Source organism: Mastigoproctus giganteus, chromosome 4, assembly GCF_048544385.1.
Source record: "Mastigoproctus giganteus isolate SK-2022 chromosome 4, ASM4854438v1, whole genome shotgun sequence".
In the NCBI taxonomy this organism is placed as follows: Eukaryota; Metazoa; Arthropoda; class Arachnida; order Uropygi; family Thelyphonidae; genus Mastigoproctus; species Mastigoproctus giganteus.
In genome coordinates, this window is record NC_143578.1 from 97,660,063 (window position 1) to 97,675,763 (window position 15,701).

The 15,701-nt window shown below is 35.5% G+C and overlaps 1 protein-coding gene across 1 annotated transcript in view; it reads right to left on the reverse strand.

Annotated features, from left to right (window-relative positions):
- LOC150086931 (hepatocyte growth factor receptor-like) overlaps nt 1-10,612 on the reverse strand; it is a 193,660-nt gene extending 183,048 nt beyond the window's left edge. The window contains exon 1 of the mRNA XM_090372829.1: nt 10,533-10,612. The gene's annotated coding sequence lies outside the window, so the exon portion shown is untranslated. The remainder of the gene's footprint in view (nt 1-10,532) is intronic.
- Between the last annotated feature and the right edge of the window lie 5,089 nt (nt 10,613-15,701).

A 15,701-nucleotide genomic window follows, 5' to 3' on the forward strand; every position in this document is an offset into this window, starting at 1 on the left:
ACTGGCTCATACATAATAAAGTGGTTTAGGCTCTAAATTTCACTTGCCGTTTAAAGAAGCAAAGGCCTACATATCAAATTTCGTCATTTTTCCATCTATTAAATGAGGTCACCTATTTAAACGCCACACACAATAAAGCAGAAATGACGCAAAAATTCCATTCTTCTTCCCGCTGTATTTTATAATAAAATGATAAAAATGACGAGACGGTATGTAATACTGTCACTGTTTTCCCAATCGTATTTTTAGTAAGTTTCACTATTCCTCATTCAAAAATATTAAAACGAACGATAAAAAGGGGTTGCAGCAATTCCTTAATTGTTTGCAGTGATCTGAGTCAAAATTTATGTTGCAAGTTTGACAATAACAAACAGTTGACTTCCACAAAATGTTTGCAGCGCCATTTGTGTCAACCGGCACAAATGCACATTTCTTTTATGTTTAATTCAGACACGGTTGCATATTCCGAACAGAATTTTCGGGATTTTTTTTTTATTATTTTTTTATTTTATTAGTATAATTTCTTTCACATTGTAGCACATTGTATGTAGATTTTTCTCTTCCTCAGGCAGGCCAGTGCAGTGATATTCTGGATAATTTTGGGGCCCTACATTTTATTATCATTATGCTATAACCATTAACAAACGTTTTGGGCCCTTATTCTATGGCGGTCTCAGGTGCTTCTCATCCAGTGCATCCCCCACCATTTATGGAAGATCTCTCTTGAGATCGTCCATAAATGAGAATGGAATATTTCAATATGTACCGGTGTTTGCTGTGGTTTATCGCCCTGTGGTGCAGCTTCACCAGGACCCTTGATCTCAGGGGACCCAAAAGGAAAAGAGAAACCAGGGCTCAAGCTGTTATACTCCTAGGTGCTTCGTTTGTCCAAAGCAGTTCAGGATACTTACCATCATCTGCTCTTCGCAGTGCACGACAACATCATGATCATCATCATATATTTTTTAAACTCCACAAGCGTTCCCTGAAGTGAAGTTGAACAACGCCATAACACGATTTAAAATTTGGACCACTTGGCCTTCACTACTGTCTGAAAAATATTTCAGACAATAAATAGCGAAGTTTCCGCCCTTGCTGTGAGGAAGCGAACCTCTACTATAGCAAACACAAGCATTGATTTTTCTTAAGCTTACATTTAAAATACACATTATACACATTTATTATTTTTACACATTACACTCTACACATTTCTTTTCTTATAGACGCTATATAAGATAAGAAATTCAAAACATAAAACTGCTCACAACAAATACCCATCCAATATCACCAACTATATACATTAAAAACTCAGTATAATTTAAACTTCAAATATATTAAAATCTCACAATTTTAAACGTATTTTAAAAACCTCTGCTATATATAAATCTTATAAACTCTTTATAAATTTCACAGTTTGCAAGTCTCGGTATTTCAGTGAGGGAGACATTCCTTATTACACTAAACAATTCTGCTCTAGGAATTAGATATAAATTCACAGTTCACAATAATGTGTTCGCTGCTTTTAGTTTCTCCACATCTCCGCCTTCTATTAAGCTCAATTCAGGCAGCTTGATCTTCAGGTCATGACCTATCACAACCATCGTTTGATACAAACCAAGACTCGGCCAACTTTTCATTTGAATGGTTTTCCTTACTTCAAGTCATCTTATGTGTTATTGGGCCCTTGTCAGACGAACTCTAACGAGCCTGCCAAAGATCATAAGCTGCCTGTTCAAACATTTTCCTTTCCTTCCTGACATCTCCTTATAATATATCTTTTCAATAAGCAGACAACATATAATTCCAAATATTTGAATAGAACAATTTTCTTAGTCATATAACTTAAGGTTCTTTTCATTACTACCAGGTCAATAGGCTTATAACCAGCTATTACTTGGAAGGCGTCATAGGAGACAGTACCCTGTCACATATCTTTAAAAAAGCCCAGTTACTCCCAGAAGGGCAGATCTTTGTGCAGAAATTAAATATCTTCTTGTTAATACATGATCGACAGCTGAGCCCCATGCCCAACAAGCATGTGTTGCTATGGGAATACACTTATACAATAGATCTAGGGCTTTCCCCTTTATACTCTGATCCCACAAAGGAACAAAAACCCACAAACCAACTTAACCTTCTCTCATAAATGCTTTATGTGAGGCAGGAAACTCAGCCTGTTCATCTAAAACAATACTCAGATATTTGACCTCAGAGGCAAAGTCCAAAACAAGCCCTTTCGACCTTATATGAGATATCTAGTTGAGCTCAATGAATCCTTCAACATTAAACAGTGATTTTGTAACTGAAATGCTTAATTTATGAATCTCTGTCCAATCCTTACTTTGGATAACGCAATTTCTGCTTTCCTGTTTATATCCAGTCTTGAGTCTCCACATACCACTATCAATACATCATCTGCCTAAGCTCAGTATTACCCCACCTTAATTCAATAGTTCGTCCATTACATAATTCCACATAGCGGTTCCTATTATGGACTCTCGTGGAACTCCCCGATTAACTTCTTTTTCAACTGGGATGAATATCTTCCTAACCACAGCTTTTCTACTGTCGAAGTAGTCACGTATCAGTCTGTACAATTTTCAGGACACTTTCTGGTGCAACCTACACATAATACTCTCCCACCACGAGGAGTCAAAGGTTCCATTAAAGTCAATAATGACAATGATTACGATCGGTACTAGTATACCTGCGGATTTTTGCATATTACACATGTTACTGCTACATGATCTCTGTTATATTAACGCTCTGAAAGGGCTAGGTTACACTGAGGTGTCAAAATATCGTCTGTAAATTGTTTTTATTCTGTTGTAGGGTTGAATGTTTTTCGAGATGAAAAACCTGAGTTGCTAGAAGAAAAACTCAGTGCCCGTCTTTTGAGGTTCGTAAAGTTTCCAATGTTATAATTCGCTCCGATCACATATTCTTCAAATGAGTACATTACATGGCCTGCAATACTCTTCGCAACTTTCTCAGCATATAGGAACAAAACTAAAAAATCCTGCCCCCTCCGCCCTTGTGAAACTCTCCAACCGGGCTCTCCCATGCTCTTTAGCAACCATAAAAAAATCAAGTGCCGGGCCCTACGGTGGCGGACTTGGCAGTATGGTAGTTTCGCCACAGCGTCCATCGATAAAGTGAAACTAGTTATCGCAACAGGAAGGAGACCTGGACCTCGCCGAAAGCAGTCTCAAGAGTCATAAATTGATGACTCATGTTAATCGAATATTTGCGCTTAGGTTTCCATCTGAAGTAATCCCTAAAAGGAAAGTACTTAATTAAGATTTAGGACAGTACTTACATCAGCGCATAACTGAATGGAAATTGGCTATAATTATGAACCAAATAAAGTCGTTTCACGACAGTATTTAGGAAGAAATGCAGAGCGAAGTGTGTGTGTGTGTGTGTGTGTGTGTGTGTGTGTGTGTGTGTGTGTGTGTGTGTGTGTGTGTGTTAGAGGAGAAGGTGGGTCTCAGAGATTCGATAAGACTTTCGCAGAGATCTAGTAACTGTGAATTATAACCTCAAAAAAAAAGTGTAGAATGAAAATAAATAAATAATATTGGAGAAACTTGCTTTTTTTTTTAAAAACATACACACATTGATTATGATGGCCAAAAAAAAAAAAAAAAAAGTACTTAGCACCAAACTTTTTGCTACCGAAACCGAGTTTTATAATTTGGAGGCCCCACGCTATTTGCTCATTTCAGGACTGCAAAATAGTTCGTTGATAGAATAAATCCTGTGATTTAAAACGTTACTGGGTGATCAAATTTGAATTCTGCCTACTAGTGTTGTCAACTCTTTGTCCTCTAATCCTCCTAAATAAAAGAAATTTTTGTTTACCATTTTCCTGCCTTAAAATAATAAATTTTATCCCTAAACCAAAAACCCGAATACATTTTCCCAACAAGAAACCCCTATAGCGCTTTTCAGTTAAATTCATAAGCACTACTTCCCTACCGATTTTCAGGAAAGTTTCTGGATATGTCGTTCAGGCACAATCGTACTATTTGTCATGGCTGAAAACGTCACAGTGCATTCTAGTAAAGAATCTGCTCTTCCTGTTTGATTTTTCATATCTTTAAAAAATAGTTGTATATCAGTAAGTTCCATTAAATTACAAAAGATAGACAACTGCTATTATTTATATTAAATCCAAGCACATACAGTGATCATCCACTATATCAACAGTTGAGAAAATCTGAAAAAAAAAAAAAAAAAACTTGTTGCACTTTTATGGACCATTAATTTTACAGGTCCGATAACCAATATAATTTTTACCGGCAATCTTGTATGCAATCATTTTTGTCAGTCATCACGTGACTTGTTTCATGCATGCAGCCCAAAAATTATTGTTTATATTCCGGTGACTACCAGGTCAGTAGAGTTTACAATAAATCATCACTACAAACATTAATCGTATTTAGTAGTCACGGGTTTGAACCCCGGTCCACTCAAAGAGCGCGTGCTATTGCTATGTCATGCAAGTCAAAATTCCATGAATAGAGGAATGTTGGTAAATATTATGTCGGTCATCTGAACAATCGGTTAAAATTTTATGTATGCGGTCCAAAGGTGACTGTCGTTATAGTCAAATTAATAGGTAAAAAACAAATATCTTAAATGTCGCATATTGAACTGGAAAAAAAAATCTGTAATAAAAAAAATTAAAAAAAAAGTCCTGTTGGTAAAGACGAAGTAGCAGAGCAGGAGATGTCGGAAGAAGATGTTGCTGTTCCTCCCTGCATTGAATGATACAATCTGGAGATAATTAACAAGTTTTATAATTTCAAGGATTGCATCAGTAAAAGACACAATTCTACTGATGCAATTGACGTCACAATTGCATCAGTAGATGCAATGACTGACGTCACAACCAGCAAGTTGAACGAAACGCCTTGCGTTGAAGTACGATAAAATTAAACATACAAATTCGTACTTCAAATAGTATGCAAGTTGCAGCAGTAAAACAAAATTTTGTTATAAATTTCTGGCAACAATTGATACAGATAAGGTACTCGGAATGATATGACCGCATCAGAAGGCGAGAACGGGAGGATCGACGAATCCGCCGATTAGTGACATGAAGCAGATCTATCACAATCACCCCAGGGGCTCACATCTGGTGATTATGGGCTTGGCACACCCAGGGTCTTGAGCTGGATATCATCATTTTTCTCTTCCTTGGTGATTCCCTTTTCTCTCTCTCTCTCTCTCTCTCTCTCTCAGGGTAACTCAGAAAAATTTTTTTGGCTGGTGCAGCAAAAGCCTCAGGCTTCCTTGCACCATATGGATAATAATAATAATAATAATCCGGGAGATTTCCAACATCGTAACGCCATCCCTGTTGCCTTTGTATTGGGCCATAAAGGAGAGAACGTTTACGATTAGCAGACTACTGCGAGAAGTGGGATGCAATCTCGCCGTCTATTGCCTCTTCCATTTTCGTAAGCGTCGATAGTGGTGCGGGAAGAAAACTGTTTTTTGGGACACGAATGGTATCGTGTCGTCTTTAGTGACGGATCTCGTTTCTGCTCGGGATTCAGGGTGGGCCGCATGTGCATCTAGAGACATGCCAAAGACTGAGGTTTTAGAACGGTTTCAACACAATCTTTCCGTCAACTTGCCGTTATATTGAAACCATTCTGGAAGAAACTGCGCATCCAGACGGACGTTACAGATATCTGTGTTAACACTGTTTCTTCACACTCTGAAGAGATAACAGCTACATTATGAATAATATTGTATTATATTTTGAAAAAGAAAAGTGCCGTTTATACTGTAATACCCTGGAAATCTCGTAGTGATAGCATCGTAATCAATCTTAGTGATGAAGTTTTATCAACAGTTTCTTTTAAGCCTTGAAATAAGAAATAGACTGATGCAAGATGTAGCAGCCAAGATCGTTTGAGCAATGCTTCAAAAAAACATGAAACTTTTTATAAACTATTTTATTAGGGTCACCTGGAAATGTAATTTCAACTACTGACGTCTATTGTGTCTGTAAATTGCGTGTATTCTCTGGTTGATTTGCCTGCTTTGCTGGAACAAAAACCCCGGGTTCCGTGGGAAAAACCTTGCTATCTACGTAACGCGTGATAGCAAGGTTGAAATTACATTTACAGGTGACCCTAATAAAATAGTTCATGTCTTTTTGAAGCTTTACTCAAAGGATCTTGACGACTACTGATATATCTTACATCAGTCCATTTCTTATTTCGATGCTTAAAAGAAACTGTTGATAAGATTGATAAAGCATATGCAACTTTCAAAGCAGCAAAATATCTTGATCTTTGCTGATTCTAAAGTAACTTGAATATTAAAGGATCAAATATTAATTTCTGGCGGCAAAATTTTCATTCCGAGTCCTCAAAAGTCGAGTAGGAACTCAATAAAGCCAAAGACCATTGAAAACAAAAGATAAACTGGAATTACGAAAGTACTTTTATAATATGGCGAATATCCTCTGTAATTCCAAACTATAATCTGAATTTAGATATAGGATCGTCAAATGTCATGTCTAGCCAACGCTTTCAAATGGCTATGAAACCTGGACAGTGAATGAAATAATTATAAAAAAAGCTAAATGTTTTTGTTAATGCGGACACTTAGACTCGTGCTCAAAATAAATTGGGCAACAATAAGTAGAGAAAGAGATCTTCCTATTGATGCGGTCAGGAAAATTTGAAGAGGTCGTTATCTTTCCCCCTCCTACTTCTGTAGAAATAGGCGAGGGAAAGATAACGACCTGTTAACATGTCTTGATAATGTCAAAACCTAGAATGCAACGTTTGGAGAGAAATTTACACCGCATTATTCATCTCCCAAGACGGACTTTCACTGTGAACTCCGGACACACGGCATTCCTTAATAATAATACCAAAAGATCAATATTTCAGATAACAAGCGAGGAAATCTTTGCACACATACTCTGCTATGTTAAGTTACTTAAAGCCACGCATTTATTCATAACTCTTCATTGGTGTGTTTGTTACCGTCGACACCTGGTGTCATGAACCAAATTAGAAACGGAAAAGCTGTTCTCCACTTACAGCCCTTTCGTAAGGCAAATACGAAACGATAAAAAGAAATCTACGGCATATTTCTGTGGGTGGACGCAGTAACAAATGGACCACCATCGAATGCCCACGCCAGGAAATGAAAGGGTTTATTTATGCAGGGTCTGTTGTTACTCACGGTTTTACTCAAACCCATTATGGTGAAGTGCATGGCTCATTCTTCAGTCTGATACCACCGTAGATTAATTCAGCTAAAATTACATGTCAGTGTAACTACAACTGTCCTTGCCCTTTAGGCACATCAGCGACTTAGTCTATATTCCGCTGTATATATTTCTGTAAATTGCGTGTGTTCACTGGTTGATTTATCTGTTTGCTGGACGAAAAAACCATGCTACCTTCGCCTGAGACCAACTAACTCAGCGACGTTGTGAAAAAGGCTGGGTTATCTAAGACTTTCCCACACAAAGTACACAAGGATCCGATCTAATTCGTTTTCTTCTTCTTTATATTCAAATACATGAAAAATTCTTTACCCTCATGTTCATGGTCAAATGATGGCGTAGTTTTGTGCAAGGGGAAATGAAATACGTGAGAATATTTAATACATTTCTCTCGGTAATGCTATTAGTTTGTTGTGTGCACACTAGTGCGGTCCTCAAGCACTTTTGAGTTTGCTATCTACAAATCAGGCCTGGCGTAGCCCAGTGGTCAGGAGTGAGAGTGCAGAGCACGCGTTCCTTGAGTGGACCGGGGTTCAATTCCGTGACTACTAAATACGATAAATATTTGTATTGACGATTTATTGTAAACTCTACTGACTTGGTTGTCGTGCCAGAGTATAAACAGCATTTTAAAGAGCGTGTACTGATATATTTATCGTGTACTGATAATTTGCATATGTAATATGCAAATTATCTTTAAATTTTGAATTTCCCTAGTATTTGTTTACAATCAAGGATCAAAGAATTCCAAACAACCAAATGTTCTTTTGAACTATCAAGGAGAGAGAGAGAGACATGGGGGAAAGAATACAAACCAAGTATTTTGTTCTTATAGGGAGATTTTTAGCAGCCAAAGCATAGGAATTATTTTCTTCCTTCTTCCTCCTAGAAGTAGAAATCTCGGAGATGGGATTTTTTGGGGCATTCTTAAGGAGTACAGGGTAAATATGTGCTCGTTGTAAATATGTGCAGGTAAAAGAAGTGATCGTCTCTTCTTAGTAACATACAGCCTTTTACGTTACACTGTACAGTGGAGGACAAAAAGTTAATCATACTCAGTGAAAGGAAGCAGTTCGGAAGTGGGGGCATTCGAACGCTCCTTATCGTTGTACCTACATATCAAAAGGAGAAGGGGTCACACTTCCTCTGCTGTATCCTGGAAGTAAACGCCTACATGTCTTGACGAATTCGAAGGATTTCTTAATTGAACTTACTATCGAAAGAAAATTTTTACTTTGCAGCTCTTCTTTGCTTCTTTTAAACATTCTGTGACATAGAGCACAGCATGTTCAAAAGAAGTTTATATATATATATATATATCCATGTTTTATCAGTTTATCTCCTTTATATTATTATACACTTTTATATTTTTATAATATAATTTTATTAAAAATCATTGTTTTTATCATGCGCAAAAGTTCTTATAATATACACCGTTAACTTTCATATTTCTGAACTTTATTTACTAACACAATTTAATATAAGCATTTCTAAATTTAGATTAATTAAAAAAAAGTAACAGAAAAATTTAAACTACTACATGATTTCACTATTTCAGCTGAGTAGACATAAGCTGAAATCTTTCATGTCTACATTAACAGGGGAATAAAAAAAAAAAAAAAAAGAAAGAAATTCCGGGGATGTATTTTCGATTTGTTATTTGGATTATTATTATTTATTTTGGTATTTTTAATTTTTCTGTTGAAAATGTTATTACAGTCAGGCAGAGAGCGCTGATTTACACTTGACTCCTTCACTAAGAACTATATTTCTAACTTTAGTGTAACAGAAATATTAAAATTCAAGTTACAATAATATGATTTATTACATCCTTAGAAGTGTTAAAATGCAGTTCAATTGCTTTTAATGCGTCTTTTATTTTTTACTTATTGTTTTCTGGTATATAATAGTTTAGAAAAAAAAAAAAAAAAAAACCGTGCATTGCTTGCCCGAGATTGATTAACCTGGTGTGGACGACACCGATCATAAAAAATTTGATACCGTACAGCAGGGGTTCTTAATCTTCGGTCCATAGACTCCCAAGGGGTCCGTGAACTTGGATGGGGAAAAAAAATTATCTTTATTTTCACTAACCTCTAACTGAATTTAGTATTTCCTTCAATTATGAATGAAGGCAAAAAATCACAGCCTTCACACTGTATGTCTTTAAAAAATGAAATTTAACTTGCCTATATTTTAAATGTATCGTCTTGTTATTTAATGGGGCACATATATTACTATATCACAAATTCGTTTTTTCAATATTTTGATAAATGTATTTCAGTATAATTGGTTTCTTTTGTAATCCTATGTATTTTATTTTATGCATTTAAATAGGCTTTTAAACCAGACTGCCAAAGGGGGTTCATGGCGCAGAAAAAGGTTAAGAACCTGTATCCTAGAGGGATTTTCAGAAAGAAGTAAAGAATTAAGCATTCCTTTAAGTCCATATTCAAACATTAGTAGGGCTAGGTACCACAGAGTAGTTATTGGGTTATTAGTCAAAACAGCAGGGTATGGAATAATGAAAATCCTCGTTTTTTTTCATGAAATGTTCTTATAACCTCAAAAATTGGGGTGTAGTGTGCCGTTTTACGTCGCCGAATGATTGGATCTCTCTTCTTCGAGACCACAGTTGCCCAGAATTTAATAACATTTGTAATTTTCTAAAAATTATTTATTATTATTATAGTTGTAATTATTTGATTGCATAATCTGATAGTAAAAGAATTAATACATTTTAATTATTAATATTTGGGTAAATTTTGAATAACCAGTAAATAAATAAAACAAACCACAAGTAAATAAAATTTCAACGGACAAAGCCAGGCTGTAGAACACTAAACGTTACTAACATAATTGTTTACATTCTTCCTGAGTCACAAAACAGTGGAGAAAAAAAGTCACTAGTTCATATTACATCATATAGCGCATTAAGGACAGTTAGCAGTTGATTAGAAATTTGTCGTTTCTTGTCAAACATTACTTCTGTGTGGTGCGTTGATAAACATCTAACGTAGTAAGTATATTTCCTAAAGCGTGAGTTACACGAGTAGTGAACATAAGGAAGAAATTTACTTCATGGTACTCACAGCTTGAATATAGGCACTTAAAGATCGTCTTTAAAAAAATACATCACAATCGCTACGAAGTTTCATACGTAATTTAAACGAACTTTTTCATGATTGTAAAAGAATGATGGTCGAATACATTTTCTACACTGTATAGATAAGTGTGAACATCTACCATTAAAAGCAAAATAACTTACCTTTGTTGTTAAGGCCAGTTAATTTTTTTCCTGCATTCCGCAATCTTTGGACAGGTAAACTGCGATTCCGCAATCTCAACGTTCGGACAGGTAAAACTAGGATTTTCAGTAATTCGAATTGCGAAACATACACACCTGTTGAATACCTTGTGCTGCCATCTAATGGAGGTTTGTAGTATTATCATCGATGTTGTTTTGTGTAGTAAAATTAGCGAAGTACAATTTTTCTAATACAGTGTAGTGTATATGATATGCCGTCTTTGCTTGAGGGAGAAAGAATAATTACCGCCCAGTCCCTTACCGCCTACGGATTTCCGTCGAAGCTAAGTCGGAGGAAAACGTGAGTGCATGTGGGGGAGGGAACGGGGTGGATATAGGAACTCAAACTGGTTGATGAGGTGTTCAGGATACAAAAACAAGTTGTTATTCGACATCCTGCCTTCATTTGCCCGGAAAACTGTCATGAATGAAAGAAATGCAATGAATGGTCGTTTCTTCCCTTAAATTCAGTTATTTTTCCTTTAAGTAATTCAGAGATAACAGTTAACGTCAAAATTTAATAAAAATGTTTATTATTATTATTATAACTTCTAAAAAAATTTAAAAAAGGAAACTATAAGCGGTTATCTAAATGTAATTCCGAAGTTGAAGAATTCCGTACTCAAATCAGCAATCGATAAAACACGCAAAGAAAGTCTTGGAGGAAAGGAAAGGGAGAAGAGGGGAATGGATTGGTCACAAATTACTTTAAGCCATTTTTTTGAATTTTTTGAACGTTCCGCCCCCCTCCCTCCAATACTTTATTGGAAAAACCTTTAACCCCTCTCCCCATTATTACGTAATGAAATACTCCAGTTCAAATCTAGTTTATTTATTTACTATAAAAAATCTTATTATCCCCACCTTCACCCCGGCGCTTGTAGTATATTTTATTTGAATATTTTTTTTCATTCTTGAGTTTTTAAGAGAATTTAATAAATATTTAATAAATATAAATTTAATAAATATAAATATTTGACTTGGCCTTACAAGGGTATTAAGCTTAGCAATGATTATAATCAAAAGATCATAATCAATTATGGATTTTTGATAATCGAATGAAAAGATATAAATCCGAAATGTGGCTGATACAGAGAGAGAGAGAGAGTGTGTGCCCTATGGCAGGCTACATAAGAATGTCCACATTTCGGTTACTTCAACATCTTAAGGATATGGATGTGATAACTAAATAAAAAAGGATGTGATAACTGGTCAGCAATAAATCTACCTCCAGCAGCACACATGCCATTTATGGAGAGTGTAAATTAATTATAATATTTTTAATAAATGTAATAATTCATTAAAGTATCGAGAATGTGTGCAAAAATGTCAAGAGCAGTTTTTAATTACAAATTTTAAATTAAAATTCGTGTTCAGCGAAACTGTTTTAATGCTCTTTGATATTTGCATAACGGAATACAGTGGACGCCGCTTATTGTGATCATTTCAGGACACATTGATTGATGACAATAACTGATAAAACAGAATGCAGCTGTTCGGCAAAGTTTATTGATGTAGAGCGCAAATGTGTACATAAAAAAGATGAAAGTGGACAGAAAGAAAACATTAAAATCAGTATAAAATATTTTAATTTGACTGTCCACCATTTCTTCGAGAAAGTCATCAATAAAATGAAACTCATAGTGTTTCCCGAAATCCATGCAAACCATTAAAAACAAATAAAGAAAATATTGAAATATTAAAATCAAGAATTAGAAAACAGTTAATACACTACTCAGTACACTGTAAAATAGTTACGTTGGTAGGAGTACAGATACAGTAAACAGTAGTAACTATACACACAGTGTGTCGGAGTTCAAGAAGAAATCGAGATGTTACGTACCACTACCACTGCACGTGCGTAAAATGCTATAGGGAAAAAAAAAAAAAAAAGAAAGAAAGAAAGAAAAAAGCCGAAACGCTGTTCACAATAAACGTAATTTTTCTAGACATTTGTAGCTGTCTAATCGGGACTTCATAAAAGTGATAACATTATCTGTTAAGCGATGTGTAATAAGAACAATAAAATGCTAATTACTAAGAAAATATTTGGAAGTTATATACGCATTTAAATAGACGGTTTCAAAGTATAAAGGCATATTTAAATAACCATGCTTTTTCTCATTTATTTTGAAAACCGCAAAATATTTCTCGAATAAAAAGAAATCGCTTTTAAAGGCCAATTATTACAAAATTGCGAAATGAACCACACAGATATTAATTAAACGACAGTTTAAGCAATGTTAGGTCGGCTTGAACTGTGGTTCATTGCTTAAAAACGCGTATATAACTTGAACCACAGTTCAAGTTATATACGCGTTTAATTCGTATATAACTTGAACTGTGGTTCAAGCCGACCTAAAAAACCTATCAAGTTTCAACAACGTCTTTTTAATTACAAGTCCTGAAGTTTTTCAAAGTATTTTATTAGATTTTTGCGGGCTCCAGGGTGTTGTGTGAATGAGGAAAAGATGGACAAAATCAGTCACTGCGCAGTTATCCGATTTGGTGGGGGGGGACTAACGCCAAAGGCAATTTATGAGGATATGGTTACAACACTGGGGGAGGATGCCCCTTCCTATTCCATGATTAAGAAGTGGGCAGCAGAATTTAAATGACGGAGGGAGAGCCTAGAAAGTGACCCACGCTGTGGAAGACCTGCAACCTCCATCACTCCAGAAGTTGTTGACAGTGTGTATGATCTGGTGATGAGTGATCAACGAATGACAGTTTGGAACAATGCCACAGCTTTAGGAATCTCACCTGAATGTGTGTACATAATAATAGAGGTTCTCACTATGAAAAAGGTGTCAGCATCATGGGTCTCCAAGTTGTTGACAGCAGATCAAAACCGCACAAGAGTTATCAAGTGAACATTCGCATCCTTTTTCAAGCAGGTCCAGCAAAAATTTCTTTGTAAGGTTTTTGACCATGGATGAGACGTGGGGCCATCATTTTCAGCCAGAGACAAAGGAGCAGTCCGAAGAAAAAACCCAAGTTGATTCGTTGCTAATGGATTTTACCTTCAGATAGGACAGTCATAGGGGTATATTAATCAGACCTTGTAAGGCGTTCGCTTGAAAACATCAAAGAAAAGCACTGGAGAAAATTTAGCAAAGGAGTCTTGTTCCACCAGGACAATGCGCCTGTTCACAAGTCCGTCATGACTGCAGCTTTGAAATCTTAAACCATCCCCCATACTCATCAGATGTAGCACCATCGGACTTTCACCTATTTCCTAATTTAAAAAAAAAAATACCTGGCTAGCATCCATTTTCTTACCAACAGTGACGTTACTGCTGCAGCGGATACATTTCTGGAGGGCCAAGAGAAAACTTCCTTCGCAGCTGGAATCAACACATTGCAGCATTGATGTCAAGTGTATTGACTCCAAAGGGAACCACGTTGAAAAGTAACATGTTAGCAGGCTCCTCAAATAAACCCTTCGTACTCAGGCCACGAAATTTTTCAAAGCCTCTCTTAGTACAATCATCTAACAGGGGCTGGAACGCATTTCAATTGTATTGTGGCGTGTGGGTGAGTGCCTAAGGCAGGGGTTTTCAACCAGGGTGCTGCAATAGCATTCCAGGGGTGCCACGTAATGTGGGTTTAAGTTACTTAAAATGTATGCATTTATTTCATTATAAAAAGGTATACGGTATCTTTTTAATTCTGCGATCTATAATTGATGTTTGTTTAGTACCTCTATATAAAGAATAAAATTATATATATTATGAATTGTAATTTTGTTTATAGTTATATTATTGTAAGAACTATATAGCATATTTTTTTAAATATTATATATATGACGTAGCCCCGTGGTCAGGAGCGAGAGTGCATAGCACGCGTTCCTTGAGTGGACTGGGGTTCAAGCCCGTGAATACTAAATACAGTACGATAAATATTTGTATTGACGATTTATTCCAAACTCTACTGACTTGGTTGTCGTGCCGGAGTATAAACAGAACATTTATTTATATATATATATACACACACAGATCGGATCTAACGGGCAGAAAATTGAGTAGGGCTGCCATAAAATAAAATTAATTACTTCGGGGTGCCATTATTTTAAAAAAAGGTTGAAAACCACTAGCCTAAGATATATTTTAACCGCATTCTAGTTATAACTTGGGTACCCTAGGTTTAACATCAGTTGATATAATACTCAATTAAAAACGGTCTTGGAATTTTTAAGGTGGCGTATGGACCGACAAAATGTCGAAGTTCTCATAAAATTTCCGAAATTATTCTTTTCTTTCATTATAGGTGAAGAAAAATGCGATTTATTGTTGGTGCTAGCAAACGATTTTTAATATAAATGTGGTATAGATATTCGTCTGATAACTATCTTGTTTTATAAAAATATATTTATTCTTGATGAAAGTAAGTGATTGAAACAAGACAAGAAATTATCTTCAGACCATCGTTCTTGTCACTGATAATGAAACAAACGGACACGTCACTTTTCCATTTATGCATTTCCTGTGTGGATGTCAGAAAGTGCACACCTGTTCCGAGAAAGGTCATATTCTCCACTGTAGAGGCATAGTCGACATAGGTACTTTTCCTCAAGATTGTCTTTGGTCGTTTCTCACTTCCCCAATATTTTAATGGCGATTGAGCTATATTTAGACATCAGCATTTATTTTATTTTTTCCCACTTAATGAAATAATGCGTTTTGTTTACTTGTGGAATTGATATATTTATTACCATATAAGATTTAGAGTAGTAAGGTCTCTTTTGGTAGACCAGTACACAGTTGAATTTTGTTGTATGATAATTGAGAATGTGGACTACAACCCTGTAGTCCACATTCAGTGGGAAAGGAAACGCACCTTGAGAAAATACTTGTAAAAGTTGGGGGGTCCCAAATTGCTTATTTCAGTTCAAAAACTAAAATAATAATTTTCATTAAGAAATAGTCTTGTATTTCTTATTGAATATGGAAATACTTATAACAAAAAATAAATAAATAAACATTTATAATTATCGGGAAATAAAAACTGCAGAACGCATTTTTTTTTTTTTTTTTTTTTAAATTTAAAAGGTACTATAAATAAAAATAGGCAACTGCGCCTAGTAATATTTCTGAAATATTCTTTTTTTTTTTTTTTGCCTGGGGGAGA